The sequence below is a fragment of the Hemitrygon akajei genome, chromosome 1 (genome assembly GCF_048418815.1).
Source record: "Hemitrygon akajei chromosome 1, sHemAka1.3, whole genome shotgun sequence".
In the NCBI taxonomy this organism is placed as follows: Eukaryota; Metazoa; Chordata; class Chondrichthyes; order Myliobatiformes; family Dasyatidae; genus Hemitrygon; species Hemitrygon akajei.
This window is the reverse complement of record NC_133124.1, coordinates 96,221,612-96,237,795: the sequence shown is the minus strand read 5'-3', so window position 1 is coordinate 96,237,795 and position 16,184 is coordinate 96,221,612. Positions and strand designations below refer to the sequence as shown.

Below are 16,184 nucleotides of genomic sequence, written 5' to 3'. Positions count from 1 at the left end.
TGAACAACCCCACGGTGCACTATGTGTTTTAAAAACCCCAACACCATACGACCTTTAGTGAGCTGGAACAGCCATTATAACACCTGTATTTGCATAGGCAACATAGGTACGTGTACTGTACTATTTTTTGCCAATTAAAATCTTCAATCGTACTGTCTTCTCACACTGCTTTTTATGCTCACAAACGATTAATACCTTCCCTTCGCTTAAAGTACGAGCACAATCTATATTCCCTACGACCGATTTTAACTCTGTAGTTAATTTAATTGGATTGTTCCGGAACAAGTTAAAACAATACTTTTAAGTCTTCATTCTTTTTCTTCCCAAAATATGCCGCCCTTCCTCTCCATCATTTGAAATCATTACAAAATTCTGTTTCTCTTTCCGTTTTCCAGCTCTTATTCCAACCTGCTCCTGCCAACCCACCCTAGCCCGAACCCTCTCTTTGCCAGATGCTTCCCGCCCCCCCGGCGAACCTACTCCATTTCCCAACATTCCCCACACCATTCAGTCTTGCGCCAGGCGCGCGCCGCCCGCCAACCGCCGCTCCTCGCGCCGAGCCCGCGCAGCCCGCCGCCCGCCAACCGCCGCTCCTCGCGCCGAGCCCGCGCAGCCCGCCGCCCGCCAACCGCCGCTCCTCGCGCCGAGCCCGCGCAGCCAACCGGGCGCGCCAACAGAGGTACGAACTGCTAGTAATTCCACATTTAACAGTTCATACTTACTGTTAGTTTCTGTCGTTGGCTGCATTTCCCTCGCTTGTCCACGCATGGGTCAGTCGCGTCTCTTTCTCCCGTACCTATTTTTTTCCCCTTTTTTGTAATCCTGTAAATCTGTTTTTCATCCCTCAGCAGGTGGAACGTTCGAACATGACATCTTGTGGTTTGATTAACCTGAATTACAATACCAGAGGACATCCATGTGAGGTGAGTGAAGGAAACTAGGGGAGATGTCAAAGGAAGTTTTTAAGAATTCTGACTGATGGGTGAACTTGTGTGGCAAATTTGAGGGATCTATGAATGTGGACCCCCAAAATCCCTCTGTTTCTCGACACTCTTAAGAATCCTGCCATTAGCTTGTTCTGTGTTTTTGAAGATCTTGCCAGTTCTTTCTAAGCCTTCTGTGCTCTCTCCCTTCAAATTACTTCTCCCTCAACGGGGCCTAACACATTGTTGATGATCCCCACCACCCACCCCACAATCTCTTAGACCCGCTATTGTCAGGAAGTACAGACATATCAGGACTGTATAACATCTTCCCTCAGATTGAGAGGTTCATGAATACCCTGCTACCAACTGAGGTTTCAGTTCTAGGACAATCAACTATTTCCTGTTTATTGTGTACTTTTGCTGCACATTACATGCATTTTGAACTATATTAACTCATTTGTGTTAATACTTTGGTTTATGCACTGTGTGTCCATTATGTTTTGTGGGTGCACTGTGGTCCAGAGGAACATTGTTTTAATTTGCTTGTATATATGTACAGTCAGATGACAGTAAATTTGAATGGAAACTTTTACCTCCAATTCTCCCTTCCTTTCCCATTGGGACACGGGCTCAGAGCTGTGCTGGCTGTTCCACCATTACAAGCATCGCACTGCTGTGTGGACTGCTTGCAGGTACACAGATTCTGCCGTCACCACTAGAAATATGAGTGACGTGGGTTTCGGGAGAGTGGTCCCTTGCGGCCACGCTGCTGGGGATGGTGGCATTGATCAGAAATGTGGGACCAGCTCAGTCATCACGGATAGATGTGGAGGCCCCACCCTCTCCTCCCCGGCCAGATGTGGAGGCCCCACCCTCTCCTCCCCGGCCAGATACGGAGGCTCCACCCTCTCCTCCCCGGCCAGATGTGGAGGCCCCACCCTCTCCTCCCCGGCCAGATACGGAGGCTCCACCCTCTCCTCCCCGGCCAGATGTGGAGGCCCCACCCTCTCCTCCCCGGCCAGATGTGGAGGCCCCACCCTCTCCTCCCCGGCCAGATACGGAGGCTCCACCCTCTCCTCCCCGGCCAGATGTGGAGGCCCCACCCTCTCCTCCCCGGCCAGATACGGAGGCTCCACCCTCTCCTCCCCGGCCAGGTACGGAGGCTCCACCCTCTCCTCCCCGGCCAGATGTGGAGGCCCCACCCTCTCCTCCCCGGCCAGATACGGAGGCTCCACCCTCTCCTCTCCGGCCAGATACGGAGGCTCCACCCTCTCCTCCCCGGCCAGGTACGGAGGCCCCACCCTCTCCTCCCCGGCCAGATGTGGAGGCCCCACCCTCTCCTCCCCGGCCAGATACGGAGGCTCCACCCTCTCCTCTCCGGCCAGATACGGAGGCCCCACCCTCTCCTCCCCGGCCAGGTACGGAGGCCCCACCCTCTCCTCTCCGGCCAGATGTGGAGGAGCCACCCTCTCCTCCCCGGCCAGATGTGGAGGCCCCACCCTCTCCTCCCCGGCCAGATACGGAGGCTCCACCCTCTCCTCCCCGGCCAGATACGGAGGCTCCACCCTCTCCTCTCCGGCCAGATACGGAGGCTCCACCCTCTCCTCCCCGGCCAGGTACGGAGGCCCCACCCTCTCCTCCCCGGCCAGGTACGGAGGCTCCACCCTCTCCTCCCCGGCCAGGTACGAGGCTCCACCCTCTCCTCCCCGGCCAGGTACGGAGGCCCCACCCTCTCCTCCCCGGCCAGGTACGGAGGCCCCACCCTCTCCTCCCCGGCCAGGTACGGAGGCCCCACCCTCTCCTCCCCGGCCAGGTACGGAGGCCCCACCCTCTCCTCTCCGGCCAGATGCGGAGGCCCCACCCTCTCCTCCCCGGCTAGATGTGGAGGAGCCACCCTCTCCTCCCCGGCCAGATGTGGAGGCTCCACCCTCTCCTCCCCGGACAGATACGGAGGAGCCACCCTCTCCTCTCCGGCCAGATGTGGAGGCCCCACCCTCTCCTCTCCGGCCAGATGTGGAGGAGCCACCCTCTCCTCTCCGGCCAGATGTGGAGGCTCCACCCTCTCCTCCCCGGACAGATACGGAGGAGCCACCCTCTCCTCTCCGGCCAGATACGGAGGCCCCACCCTCTCCTCTCCGGCCAGATACGGAGGCCCCACCCTCTCCTCTCCGGCCAGATGTGGAGGCCCCACCCTCTCCTCCCCGGCCAGATACGGAGGCCCCACCCTCTCCTCTCCGGCCAGATGTGGAGGAGCCACCTTCATCCTGCCGGCCAGATGAGTGACCAATCCCCTAAGCCAGATATTTCTTATTTAGTTAGACATACAGCGTGGAACAGGTCCTTCCATCTCAGTAAGCTGTGCCAACCAGTTCCTCATCTGATTTCATCATGGGACTAATTAGCCTATTCATTACAAATGAAACTGGTGCATTCGGGAAGAACATACATACTTCCTTGCTGGAACTGAGCTTCAAACTCCGAGGCCCTGAGCTGTAATCACTCTGTTACATGGTGTCCATTTGGATTTGCTGCATGCTCTCTCCAGATGGATGTGGCCCTGAGCACTCACTTTACAGATATGATGACCACACACCCTTCACAGCCAGATGTGGTGGCCCCACCTCTCCTCTTCTGCCTCAGGCCAGATGAGGAGGACCAACACTTTTCTCACTGGCCAAATGTGGAAGTCCCCATCTTCTCCTTGGCAGATTGTGGGATGAACCTGCTCACTGAGGCAGTTTCCCAACTCCTGCTACTGAAAGAGTTGAAATGTGAGGCAAGGGGTGAGGAAGAGCTGTTTGCTGGGCTGTTGGATCAGGGATGGTGGGACCCAGAGAGGGAAATGTGGCAGGACTGGAGTCACATGCGTGGTCAGGAAGGGGTTAGGACATATCACCCAGGGCCAGCACAGCCACAATAGGCTGAGGCTACGTCCACACTGCACCGGATAAATTTGTAACCGAAGCTTTTTCTCTTCATTTTTACCCTCCGTGCACACTAAAATGGTGTTTTCGTCCCACAAAACTGGAGCTTTTCAGAAACGCTGTCCAGGGTGTGTAATTTTCAAAACGCTGCTTTGGCAGATCAGTGTGGATGGCGTAATCGGAGAAATCTGAAAACGCTGTCAGACGGCAGCACGCCATTTCATTATTTTCCTGAACGCAACTCCCCACACAGTCTACCAATTTCAGAACAGACGGCAATGAGACTGAAGCCAGAAGAGTTAGAAATGTACTCACCAAATACTTTGACCTATAATTTACTGAATAAATAAGTATACTCACTTGGCCTTGTTTTCTGTCCTTGCTCATATGAAGATGGTTTACCTATTTATGCAAGTACTTCTCTGACAATAGATGCGTTACAGCCTAATGTAACGTTGTATGGAAATACAAGATAACAGTGATGCAGACATGTTTTACATATTTAACAAAGTGCTTTATTAATGCAACAGAGTTCGTCAGTTTTTCAGTGTTCGTCGTCAGCCGGGACATACTGTCTGTGAACTCCCTTTCGGTTGCCTCCATACGCTCCAGTATTTGTTTTTTTTACTTTTAAGTCCTCCTGCGCGAGAGCCAACAGCTGCCCGAAGTTTAAGTTTTTCTAGTCTGTAACTGAACAAACGCGCACTTTCACAGCGAGATTCAACACCAAACATGTTGCTTGTTTTCGGTAGATGTGTTCTGCACATGCGCAGTAGGAAGAAATTCGCTGAAATCTCCATTTTAATGTGGACAGAGATATTTTTAAAAAAGCTTAGTGTGGACGCCTATCGTTTTTACGCAAAGCCGGCATTTTCAAAATTATCCGGTCTAGTGTGGATGTAGCCTGAGTGTCCTACGATTGGTTGTCTCACCCACACCAGAGCAAGAATAATCTTGTGGCCTTGGTGGCAGAGTGTGTGGGGTCGCAGTCCAGCTGCACATTGACACCCTTGTCAGAACCACATATTGATGTCTGCACTATTTTTCCTATCATGTAACCTCTGCTCTTCCATCATGGCATATTTATTAACCCTCTCAACCCCATTCTCCTGTCTTTTCTCTGTAATGTTTGACACAGTTTTAATCTAGAACTTATCAAAATCCGCTTTAAATAACCCTAATAATTTGGACTGCAGAGCTGTTTGAAGCAATGAATTCTGCAGATGCACCACCCTTTGGCTGACAAAATTCCCCCTCAGCTCTGTCCCTCTAGTCCTAGACTATCAAACTTCAGGAAATATCCTCTCCACACCTAGTCCTTTCAATATTAAATAGATGTCAAAAGGTTTCTCATTCTTCTAAACCCCAGTAAGTACAGGCCCAGAGCCTTTAAACGTTCCTCATATGTTAACCATTTAACTTGTGGAAGCTTTCTCATGAACTTCGTCTGGATGCTCTCCAATGCCAGCATGTTTTTTCTTGAATGGGGGGTGGTGTGCAAAACTGCTCACAATACTCCAAGCGTAGACTGACAAATATAAAGTCTCAGCATCATATCCTTCCTGTTGTACTCTGGGTGGGGGAGAGTAGAGGATGTGACAGAACAAGTGACTCCATTCCTGGAGAAGAGGTGCATCTCAGTGAATCTCTGTAGGATGGTCTGGGTCTTGTAGAAAAAGTATTCTAACCACTTATCCCTGCCACCCACTCTTTCCTCCATTACTTCCAGTTTTAAAGGGGTGACGTCTTGGGCACAGACATGTCGAAGTAGAAGGTTGTGTTCCATGTGGGGCTGAAACCTGAAACAGTGAAAGTCAGACACAACACCTCCAACTATAACAAGGTTCAAATCCAAACACTGGCTCAGAAATGATGATGCAAGTATTAACACAAGAGTTTCTATGGATGTTGATATTTAGAACGATACACACAAATTGCTGGAGGAACTCAGCGTGTCAGGTAGCGTCTATCGAAATGATTAAATGGTCAACATTTTGGGCTGAGACCCTCTACCTGGTCTGGAAAAAAAGTGGGAAGATGCTAGAATAAAGTCATGGGAAGGGAAGGACGTGCTGGAAGGTGATGGAATTTTCATGTTGGCGGGGTAGGGGGGGTGAAGTATGAGGCTGGGAGGTGATAGGTGAAAAAGGAAGGTGCTGGAGAAGAAGGAGTCTGATAGGAGAGGAGAGTGGACTATGGTAGAAAGGGAAGAAGTAGGTGCACCAAGGGATGTGCTAGGCAATGAGGAGAAAAGCTAATAGGCCAAAGTGGGAAATTGAAGAAGTGCGAATAAAATTACCAGAACTGGGAGAGATTGATGATCATGACATCAGATTGGAGGCTACCTAAAAGGAATAAGAAGTGTTGCTCCAGCAAACTGAGAGTGGCATCGTCATAGCAGAAAAGGAAGCCATGGATCAATGTGTCAGAATGGAAGCTGGAATAGGAATTCAAATGGTCAGCCACTAATGAATTCTGCTTTTTGTGGATGGAGCAAAGGTGCCCAACTGACCGGTTTCCCAATCTACGTTGGCTGTCACCAGTGTAGTGGAGTCCCCATCAAGAGCACTGGTAACAGCAGGTGAACACAACAGGTTCACAAGTGGTGTTGTCTCTCCTGTAAGGGCTGTTACGGGCCCTGAATGAAGGTGAGAGAGGAGGTGAATGGGTAGGTGTACCACTTCAGCTGCTTGTCGGAATAAATGTCAGGAGGGAGAATGTGGAGAGTAATATAGAACTTGGAAAGGCACAGCATAGGAACAGGTAATTCAGCCACAATGTTGTGCTGAACAAGGCAAAAAGCAGATCAAAACCCCTCAAACACTAATCCCTCCCCCCTCACAAAGTCCATATCCCTCCATCTTCTTTACATCCATGTGCCTATCCGAATGTCTTAAAGGCCTCTAATTTATTTGCCTGTACCACCAGACCACGCTGCACATTCCAGGCATCCAGGACTCTGAGTGGAAGAGCTTACACCTCACATCCCCCTTGAACCTACCCCTTCTTATATTCAATGCATGCCCCCTGGTATTAGACATTTCAACCCTGCGAAACAGATACTCTCTTTGCACTCTATGTATATCATCATCTTGTTAACCTTTATCAGATCTGCCATAAGCCTCTGGCTCTCCAGAGAAAACTACCCAAGTTTATCCAGCCTCTCATGATAGCACATGCCCTCTGAACAAGGCAGCATCCTGGTAAGCCTCTTCTACACAGTCTCCAAAGCCTCAACATCCTTCCAATAGTGAGGTGACCAGAACTGTATGCAGTACTCCTGATGTGGCGTAACCAGGGCTTTATAAAGTTACAACATAACCTCCTGACGTTTGAACTCAGTGCTTCGAATAATAAAAGCAGACATCCCATAAGCCGCCTTAACAACCTTATTGAACTGTTTGGCCACCTTCAACGAGCTATGAACTTGGATTACAAAATCTCTACTCAGCAGCACTGTTAAAGGATCTTGACCTTAACGGTGTACTGTCTCCTTGTATTTGCCCCAGCAAGCTGCAACACCTCACATTTATCTGGGTTAAACTCTATCTGCCATTTCTCAGCCCATATCTGCAACTGATCTATATTGTGCTGTATTCTTTTCCAGTTTTCTACAGTATCTACAACTCCACCAATCTTAGTATCCGCAAATTCACTGTGCTGTTACATCACTGTGCCGTACAACCTCTCTTAACTATTTAAACTAGAAATTAAATGCTAACTTTACCAATCCCTTCTGGCTGCAATATCCATATCTTTCCATTCCCTGCATGTTCATGTGCCTATGTAAAAGCCTCTCACCTTAATTGTATGCCCTCTAGTATTAAACATTTTGAACCTGAGAACAAGATATTGTCTGTATCTGTGCCTCTCATAATTTGATAAACTCTTATCAGAGTTTGTATCAGTTTCTTTTGGTTCAGCCAGGGTCCCATCTGGATGTTCTTTGAGTCAAATTTGTCTCTCTCTCCTTCAGGTACTTTGGCTTCAGGTTATAACCAGTGAAACCATTGTCTTGAATGTTACTCTGGTAGATGTCCATCTCCTGCCCAGAGGTCTGAAAGTTCAGACCACTGCAGGCAATGTGGAGGGAGGGCAGGAGGAAAAGGGTGGGGAAAACCAGCAGGAGTGTGAGAGAGAGAGGATAGAGAGTGGGAGAAGAAGAGGAGGAAGGTTGGGCAGTGAAATGTGAGGGGTTGTGTGTGTGTGTGTCATTGCGAGAGAGAGTGCAAATGAAAAAATATTTTAAAACTTTTCATTATTATTTCTGCACTGAATATCAGCAAGTAATGAAGGTGGTAGTATCTGAGGTGAGTATAAGGCAATGAAACGGTAACTGGGTTACTGTTGTGTGTGGTACCAGAGATGCTTGGGCCTGAACAATCACCCAAATAAAGCTCTTTGAAGTTCCTGATCAGTATATGTGAATCGATCAAGAACTGCATAGGCATTAGGCAATGGCAGCTGGGGAGGGATAAGGAATGTACAGGCAAACTCTGGATGGATATCCATGGAATTAGAACTGTTTAGAGTCCCATCCATAACCAGCAATTGGGGTGTTAATAGTTTACTGGAGCCTTCCTTCCCTGTGAGTTGGCTATGGTGGGTGGATATGAGAACTGGGAGGGTAGGGTGGAGATTCAGGGACTCAGATAAGAAGTTGCATCCATGACAGGGTGTACATGTGTGTGCATGTGTAACTCTATGATTGTGTATCCATTTGAGTGCGTGTGTATCTGATTAAATAAATGCCAGACTCAAAAACTGTTACTTTCACCAATCAGTCAGGCTATTCAACACCTGCGACCACTAACTCCATCATTATTTTATTATTTGCCATCAGTGACCTGATGTACATCCAGCGTCAATTTCTGGATGAACAGTCGAACTATGTATATGTTATCTAACGTATTTATTGTACTTTTAGTGATTATTTTTTTTGTGCTACATCAGATCCGGAATTTCAATTATTTCATTCTTCTTTACATCTGTGTGCAGGAAACAACATTAAACAATTTTGAATCAAGAATCTTGTGTGTGTCTGTTGGTGTGCATTCATTTTTGTGTGTCTGGGAATGTATCCAATTTATTGTGTACATGTGTGTGTTTTGAGCAGGTGGAGGATGGAGTGAGGGAAGATGGCCCTGAAGGGAGAAAGGAATGCTGGGTGAGGTGATGGGAGAGCTAGTCAGGAACATGACAGCCAGTATTTACACTCAATGCCTTGGCTATGAAGGTAAGTGTACTAACTTCTTCACCATCCACTCCATGTGTCAGGGAGCATTGGATTTGCTCCTCGACATCCTTCTGTATGTAAACACTCTTGAGGACTCTGCCATTTTTCTGTAAGTTGTATCACAATTTGAGCTCCCAAAATGCATTACCTCATGCTTGTCTGTCCCCTAGCAGCAGGGTGTGTGACATGGGAAGGATGAGAAAGGCCCTAGAAAAGTCCACCCTGAATCTGGTACACACCTCTAACCTCTAACTCCAGTGATGACTTGCTGAATTTGATTCCACAGAGGAGGGCTCCCAGGCCTCTTTTCAAGGTCAAGATCAAGGACCAATATTGATACCCTTAAACCTGCCCTCAGGCAAGAGGCACAGGAGCCAGAAGACACCACATATAGTTCAAAACAGAGAGGGCATATTGTTATGTGATTGGAGGAAAGTGTAGGGAGACGTCAGAGGTTTTTTTTTAAACAAACCAAGTGGTTTCAGTTCCTTTGTGCTTCAGACTTATGAATTTTCTCTCCATTTGGAAAATAGTCACCCCTTTTATTTCTTCTACCAAATTGCATGACCATGTATTTCCAGACACTATATTCCATTAGCCACTTTCTTGGCCATTCTCATCTAAGTTGATCTGTAGCCTCTCTACTTCCTCAAAATTACCTGCCCCTCGACCTGTCTTCATATCATCTGCAAACAGGGCCACAGAGCCATCAATTCCAATTCGTCAGGTAAGATTTTCCCTTGAGGAAACCGTGCTGACTACAACCTATTTTATCATGTGCCTCCAAGTATCCGAAAACCACATCCTTAACAATTAACTCCAGCATCTTCCCAACCACTGAGGTCAGACTAACTGGTGTATACAGTGCCTCTAAAAAATCCCCCCCCCCCCCAGAAGTTTTCATGTTTTATTGTTTTACAACATTGAATCACAGTGGATCTAATTTGGTTTTTTTTGACACTCCTCAACAGAAAAAGACTTTTGAGTCAGTGAAACAGATCTCAACAAAGTGATCTTCAGAACACCGATTCCAGGCCCCAACTTCCAGAACCCTAATTATTCTGCAGGATTTCATCCTTCACATTGATCCAAGGACATGCCAATCACCAAACAATGGGCCTTTGAACTCTGAACTCGTCAGTGGTAAGCACTGGCATCTAACTCCATTCTCACCAATTCAGGAACCCAGGAGGTTATTGGAATGCATTCCTCCTTTCAACACAGAACTCAGACTCTAGAATGCACGGACAACTCTCTGTGAGTCCACTGTCAAATTCGTAGGCAGTGCGTTTGTGAATCCACGAGTCTTCTGGAACTTATGTTCCATGTTGTTCTGCTGAACATTGTGGGCATGTTCTGTTGTCATCCTTAGGTGTGCTGGTTGTAACACAAATGAGAAATTTCTGTGTAATTTTCTCTGTACATGTGACACCAAGAGAAGACCTATGCATTCCATAGTGAAATTGTATAGGGACACCTTACAGTGGATATCAAGATTGAACATCAAAATCTAGCACCCTGAGCTTAAACTGCCATGCTATCATGGTTGTTAACACAAACAACACATTTCCCTATACACTTGGGGAAATAAAGGAATCTGAATGATTGAAGGACGGAGGGACTGAATGAATGAAAGGAGGGAGAGAGAGAAGATGAAGGATCAAGCAAAGAAGGCCTGAATATGAGAGGGAAGGAGGGGGAGCAAGTGAGGGTAAACGAATGAGTAAAGGAGTGAATATGTGAGGGAAGAGTGAGAGTAAATGAGTTTGGAGTGAATGTGAGGAAGTGAATATGAGAGGGTAGGAGGGAGAGTGAGCAAGGTGAGTGAGGGAGGGGATGATGGAGCAAGCCAGAAAATGTATGATTGGGTGAATGAATGTGCAAAGAAGAGAGAGACAGAATGAGTGGGCAAAGAATGGGGAGAAGGAATTCAGTGAAGGTGAATGAAGGAAGGGAGAGGGGACTCACCTTTTCTTTAAGGTTCTGCTTCCTTGCATTCTCCTGCATTTTTGCAGCCTTATGTTCATCTGAGACCTTGTCATTCTCGTCAGTATAATCTTCTAGTTGGTTTACCCTCTTGAGCTTCATCAGGATCTTTTCCTTCACTTGCTGTAATCATCAAATGAGTGAGCATAGAGTCATACAGCATAGCAACAGGCGCTTCGGCCCAACTCAAGTCTGCTGAGGAAGTCAAAGGCTCAATATCTATGAGTCCAAGTGGGCTGGAGGCCAAAGGTGGCCTGTCCTGGGTGGTCTGAGTATCTCCGAAACTGCGGATCTCCTGCAATTTTCACGCACAACAGTCTCAGGAGTTTACAGATCATGGTGCAAAAGAACAAAGAAATTCCCAGTGAGCAACAGTTCTGTGGGTGGAAATGCCTTGTTAATGAGAAAGGTTAGAGGAGAATGGTGAGAGTAATTCAAGCTGACAGAAAGGCAACAGAAATGCAATTAACCATGTATTACGACAGTGGTTTGCCGAAGAGCATCTGAATGTATAACACATTGAACCATGAAGTGGATAGACTGCAGTAGCAGAAAACTTTGAACATACACTCTTGTTATTTCATTAGATACTAGAGGTATCTAGTAAAGTGGTCACTGAGTATATGTTCTATGTTCTGAGGTGACAAGTCATGTGATAAGACATCCCCAAACTGTTAGCAACACAACTTCAAGGTGATGGATGTGTCTTACCTTCTTCATTCAATTCATATATCTGGATGATATGTAATGCATTCTCCCTCGTTACATTCTCCCTTTGCACCTTCTGCAGGAACTCCTGCAGTTTTTCTACGCTGATCAGCTGCTCTTTTTTGCTGGAGTTTTCAAAGATAATTGTGATCTCGCATTCTGTCAGCAGGTTGTAAAACTCCATCTCTGTGCCGTGGATGGTTCCATCCATCGTCACATTTCTGATGTTAGATACAGGGACCAAAGGCAGTTATGATGAAAGATCGGAGGAAATTGCGCTGCCAGTAAATCTGCTGGCTTCACTTAAGTGCTAACAGTTCACCTGATTTAACCACCTTCAACGAGAGTGTTGGACCCCTTTATTAGAAAGGGTGTGTTGGCAATAGGGAAGGTCCAGTGGTGGCTCACAAAAATAATCCAGGGAAAGAAAATGAACATTTGATGACCGGACCTGTGCTTGCTGGAGATTAGAAGATTGAGGTGGTGGAGGGTTGGGAGGGAAATGTCATTGAAACCTATCAAATATTGAAAGGACTAGATGTAATGGATGTGAAGAAGATGCTTCCTATAATATGTGGGTCTGGGCCCAGATGGCACAGCGTAACAATTGAAGGACGCCTCTTTACAGGAATTGAGATGAGATTTCTTTAGACAGAAAGGTAGTGACACTATGGAATTGATTGCAATACATAGTTGTGGAGGGCGATTTATTGGCTATAGTTAAAATGGAGGTTGATAAGTTGAGAAGTGGAGGACTCAGCAGGTCAGACATCATTCGTGGAGGAAAATAGAACCACAGAACATTACAGCACAGAAACAGCCCTTTTGGCCCTTCTTGACTCTGCCGAACCATTTTTCTGCCTAGTCCCACTGACCTGCACCTGGCCCATATCCCTGCATACACCTCTTTCCAGATTAATGGCTTTTCAGATTAAGATACTACATCAGGACTGGAAAGGAAGGGAGGAGAAGCCAGAATAAGAAAGTATGAGGAGCGGAAGTGGTATAAGGTGGCAGGTTAGAGGTGAGACCAGATGAGTAAATTTGGTGAGTGAGGAGGTGAGCAAGAAATAAGCTGGAATGTTGTAGATGTAAGAGGTGAAGGAATCTGATATGAGTGGAGATTGGACCACAGGAAAGAGAGGCACCAGGGGATGAGATAGGCAGGTAAGGAGAAGTGGGAAGAGGCTTGAGTTGGGAATTGAAGAAGAGAGGAGGGAAGGGGAAAATTTACCAGAGGGAGAGAGTCCTGATGAACGGTCTTGGCTTAAAATTATTTTTTATATTTCTTAATGCAAAACAAAGTTCAAGGCTTATGTTAGTGACAATAATTCTGACTCTGTGCTTCTATACCTTTTGGGCTTATGTACTTCTAAGTCAGAATACGTGATTGGGGGTGAAGCAGTTCCCATGTGCTTGCTGCCTTTGACTTCTACAGGGGGCTGAACTTGGGAGCCACTGACAGAGAAGACAACGGGTGAAATGACACCTTGCCTTCCGGGCTGACTTATCAAAGGATATTGGCCCAGCTTCATGCTGGAGTTTCTGTTCTTGAGTTTGATAAGGCCATAGATCCAGTACTGGGCTTCCTTGCTGCTACTGGCCACTAGTTTCACGTTCTTTTTCCTCCCCTTAAAATGATGGTAAAGCTGTAGTAGGTGGGCTACTCTACCTCTGACTGGTGACCTGCCCGCAGCTCCGTGATGTCATCGATCAAGACTGAAGGGGGTTGGGGAGGGGAGGGGTAGTACAGCAGCAGATTTTAGAGCATTATATTCAGATGTATAAAGAGATTCTGCAAAAGCAGGAAATCCATATTAACAGAAGCAAAATGTTGGAGGGACTGAACAGGTCAGACAGCGTTGATGGAGGGGAATGAAGATTCAACATTTCAGGCCGATAATGTACCTCAGGAGTGTGGAATGAGTCCTGATGAAGTGTCTGAGCATGAAATATCAACTCTTTATTCTGACACACTTTGCAAAGGATACTGGCCCTGCTGCGCTCTCTGCTCTATGCTGGAGTTTCTGTTCTTGAGTTTGGTAATGCCATAGATCCAGTACTGGGCTTCCTTGCTGCTACTGGCCACTAGTTTCACGTTCGTTTTCCTCCCCTTAAAATGATGGTAAAGCTGTAGTAGGTGGGCTTCTCTACCTCTGACTAGTGACCTGCCCGCAGCTCCGTGATGTCATCGATCAAGACTGAAGGGGGTCGGGTGGGTTGGGGAGGGGAGGGGTAGTACAGCAGTAGATTTTAGAGCACTATATTCAGATGTATAAAGAGATTCTGCAAAAGCAGGAAATCCATATTAACAGAAGCAAAATGCTGGAGGGACTGAAGAGGTCAGGCAGCGTTGATGGAGGGGAATGAAGACTCAACATTTCAGGCCAATAATGTACCTCAGGAGTTGGAATGATTCCTGATGAAGCGTCTGAGCCTGAAATATCAACTCTTTATTCTGACACACTTTGCAAAGGATACTGGCCCTGCTACGCTCTCTGCTTTATGCTGGGGTTTTGTTTTTGAGTTTGATAAGGCCATAGATCCAGTACTGGGCTTTCTTGCTGCTACTGGCCACTAGATTCACGTTTTTTTTTCCTCCCCTTAAAATGATGGTCAAGCTGTAGTAGGTGGGCTTCTCTACCTCTGACTGGTGACCTGCCCGCAGCTCCTTGTTGCCATTGATCAAGACTGAAGGGGGTTGGGTGGGTCGTGGGGGATGGTATTACAGCAGCAGATTTTAGAGCACTATATTCAGATTCAGATGAATAAAGAGATTCTGCAAAATCAGGAAATCCAGATTAACAGAAACAAAATGCTGGAGGGACTGAATAGGTCAGGCGGCATTGATGGAGAGGAATAAAGAGTCAACATTTCAGGCCGATAATGTACCTCAGGAGTTGGAATGAGTCCTGATGAAGTGTCTGAGCCTGAAATATCAACTCTTTATTCTGACACACTTTGCAAAGGATACTGGCCCTGCTGCGCTCTCTGCTTTATGCTGGAGTTTCTGTTCTTGAGTTTGATAAGGCCATAGATCCAGTACTGGGCTTCCTTGCAGCTACTGGCCACTAGTTTCAGGTTCTTCTTCCTCCCCTTGAAGATGATGGTAAAGCTGCAGTCATTGTGTTCTCTAAGATTACCTCTGACTGGCGATCTGCCCGCAGCTCCTTGATGTCATCGATCAAGACTGAAGGGGGTTGGGTGGGTCGGGGAGGGGTAGTACAGCAGCAGATTTTAGAGCGCTTCTGATGTATAAAGAGATCCTGCAAAAGCAGGAAATCCAGATTAACAGAAGCAAAATATTGGACGGACTGAAGAGGTCAGGCAGCGTTGATGGAGGGGAATGAAGACTCAACATTTCAGGCCAATAATGTACCTCAGGAGTTGGAATGAGTCCTGATGAAGTGTCTGAGCATGAAAAATCAACTCCTTATTCTGACACACTTAGCAAAGGATACTGGCCCTGCTGCGCTCTCTGCTCTATGCTGGAGTTTGATAAGGCCATAGATCCAGTACTGGGCTTCCTTGCTGCTACTGGCCACTAGTTTCACGTTCTTTGTCCTCCCATTAAAATGATGGTAAAGCTGTAGTAGGTGGGCTTCTCTACCTCTGCCTGGCGATCTGCCCGCAGCTCCTTGATGTCATCGATCAAGACTGAAGGGGGTTGGGTGGGTCGGGGAGGGGTAGTACAGCAGCAGATTTTAGAGCGCTTCTGATGTATAAAGAGATCCTGCAAAAGCAGGAAATCCATATTAACAGAAGCAAAATGCTGGAGGGACTGAAGAGGTCAGGCAGCGTTGATGGAGGGGAATGAAGACTCAACATTTCAGGCCAATAATGTACCTCAGGAGTTGGAATGATTCCTGATGAAGTGTCTGAGCCTGAAATATCAACTCTTTATTCTGACACACTTTGCAAAGGATACTGGCCCTGCTACGCTCTCTGCTTTATGCTGGGGTTTTGTTTTTGAGTTTGATAAGGCCATAGATCCAGTACTGGGCTTCCTTGCTGCTACTGGTCACTAGATTCACGTTTTTTTTCCTCCCCTTAAAATGATGGTCAAGCTGTAGTAGGTGGGCTTCTCTACCTCTGACTGGTGACCTGCCCGCAGCTCCTTGTTACCATTGATCAAGACTGAAGGGGGTTGGGTGGGTCGGGGGCGATGGTATTACAGCAGCAGATTTTAGAGCACTATATTCAGATTCAGATGAATAAAGAAATTCTGCAAAATCAGGAAATCCAGATTAACAGAAACAAAATGCTGGAGGGACTGAAAAGGTCAGGCAACATTGATGGAGAGGAATAAAGAGTCAACATTTCAGGCCGATAATGTACCTCAGGAGTTGGAATGAGTCCTGATGAAGTGTCTGAGCCTGAAATATCAACTCTTTATTCTGACAC

At 47.0% G+C, this 16,184-nt stretch overlaps 1 long non-coding RNA gene across 2 annotated transcripts; it reads left to right on the top strand.

The window, feature by feature from the left end:
• The first annotated feature begins 661 nt into the window (after positions 1–661).
• LOC140729005 (uncharacterized) lies at positions 662–10,599 on the top strand. 2 transcript variants are annotated; one of them, XR_012099234.1, is made up of 4 exons: positions 662–679; positions 849–923; positions 8,967–9,086; positions 10,058–10,599. It is a non-coding gene; the product is annotated as an uncharacterized lncRNA (long non-coding RNA). The 2 variants fall into 2 exon arrangements; XR_012099233.1 differs by lacking the exon at positions 662–679 and having other exon boundaries at positions 750–923.
• Positions 10,600–16,184: the final 5,585 nt, after the last annotated feature.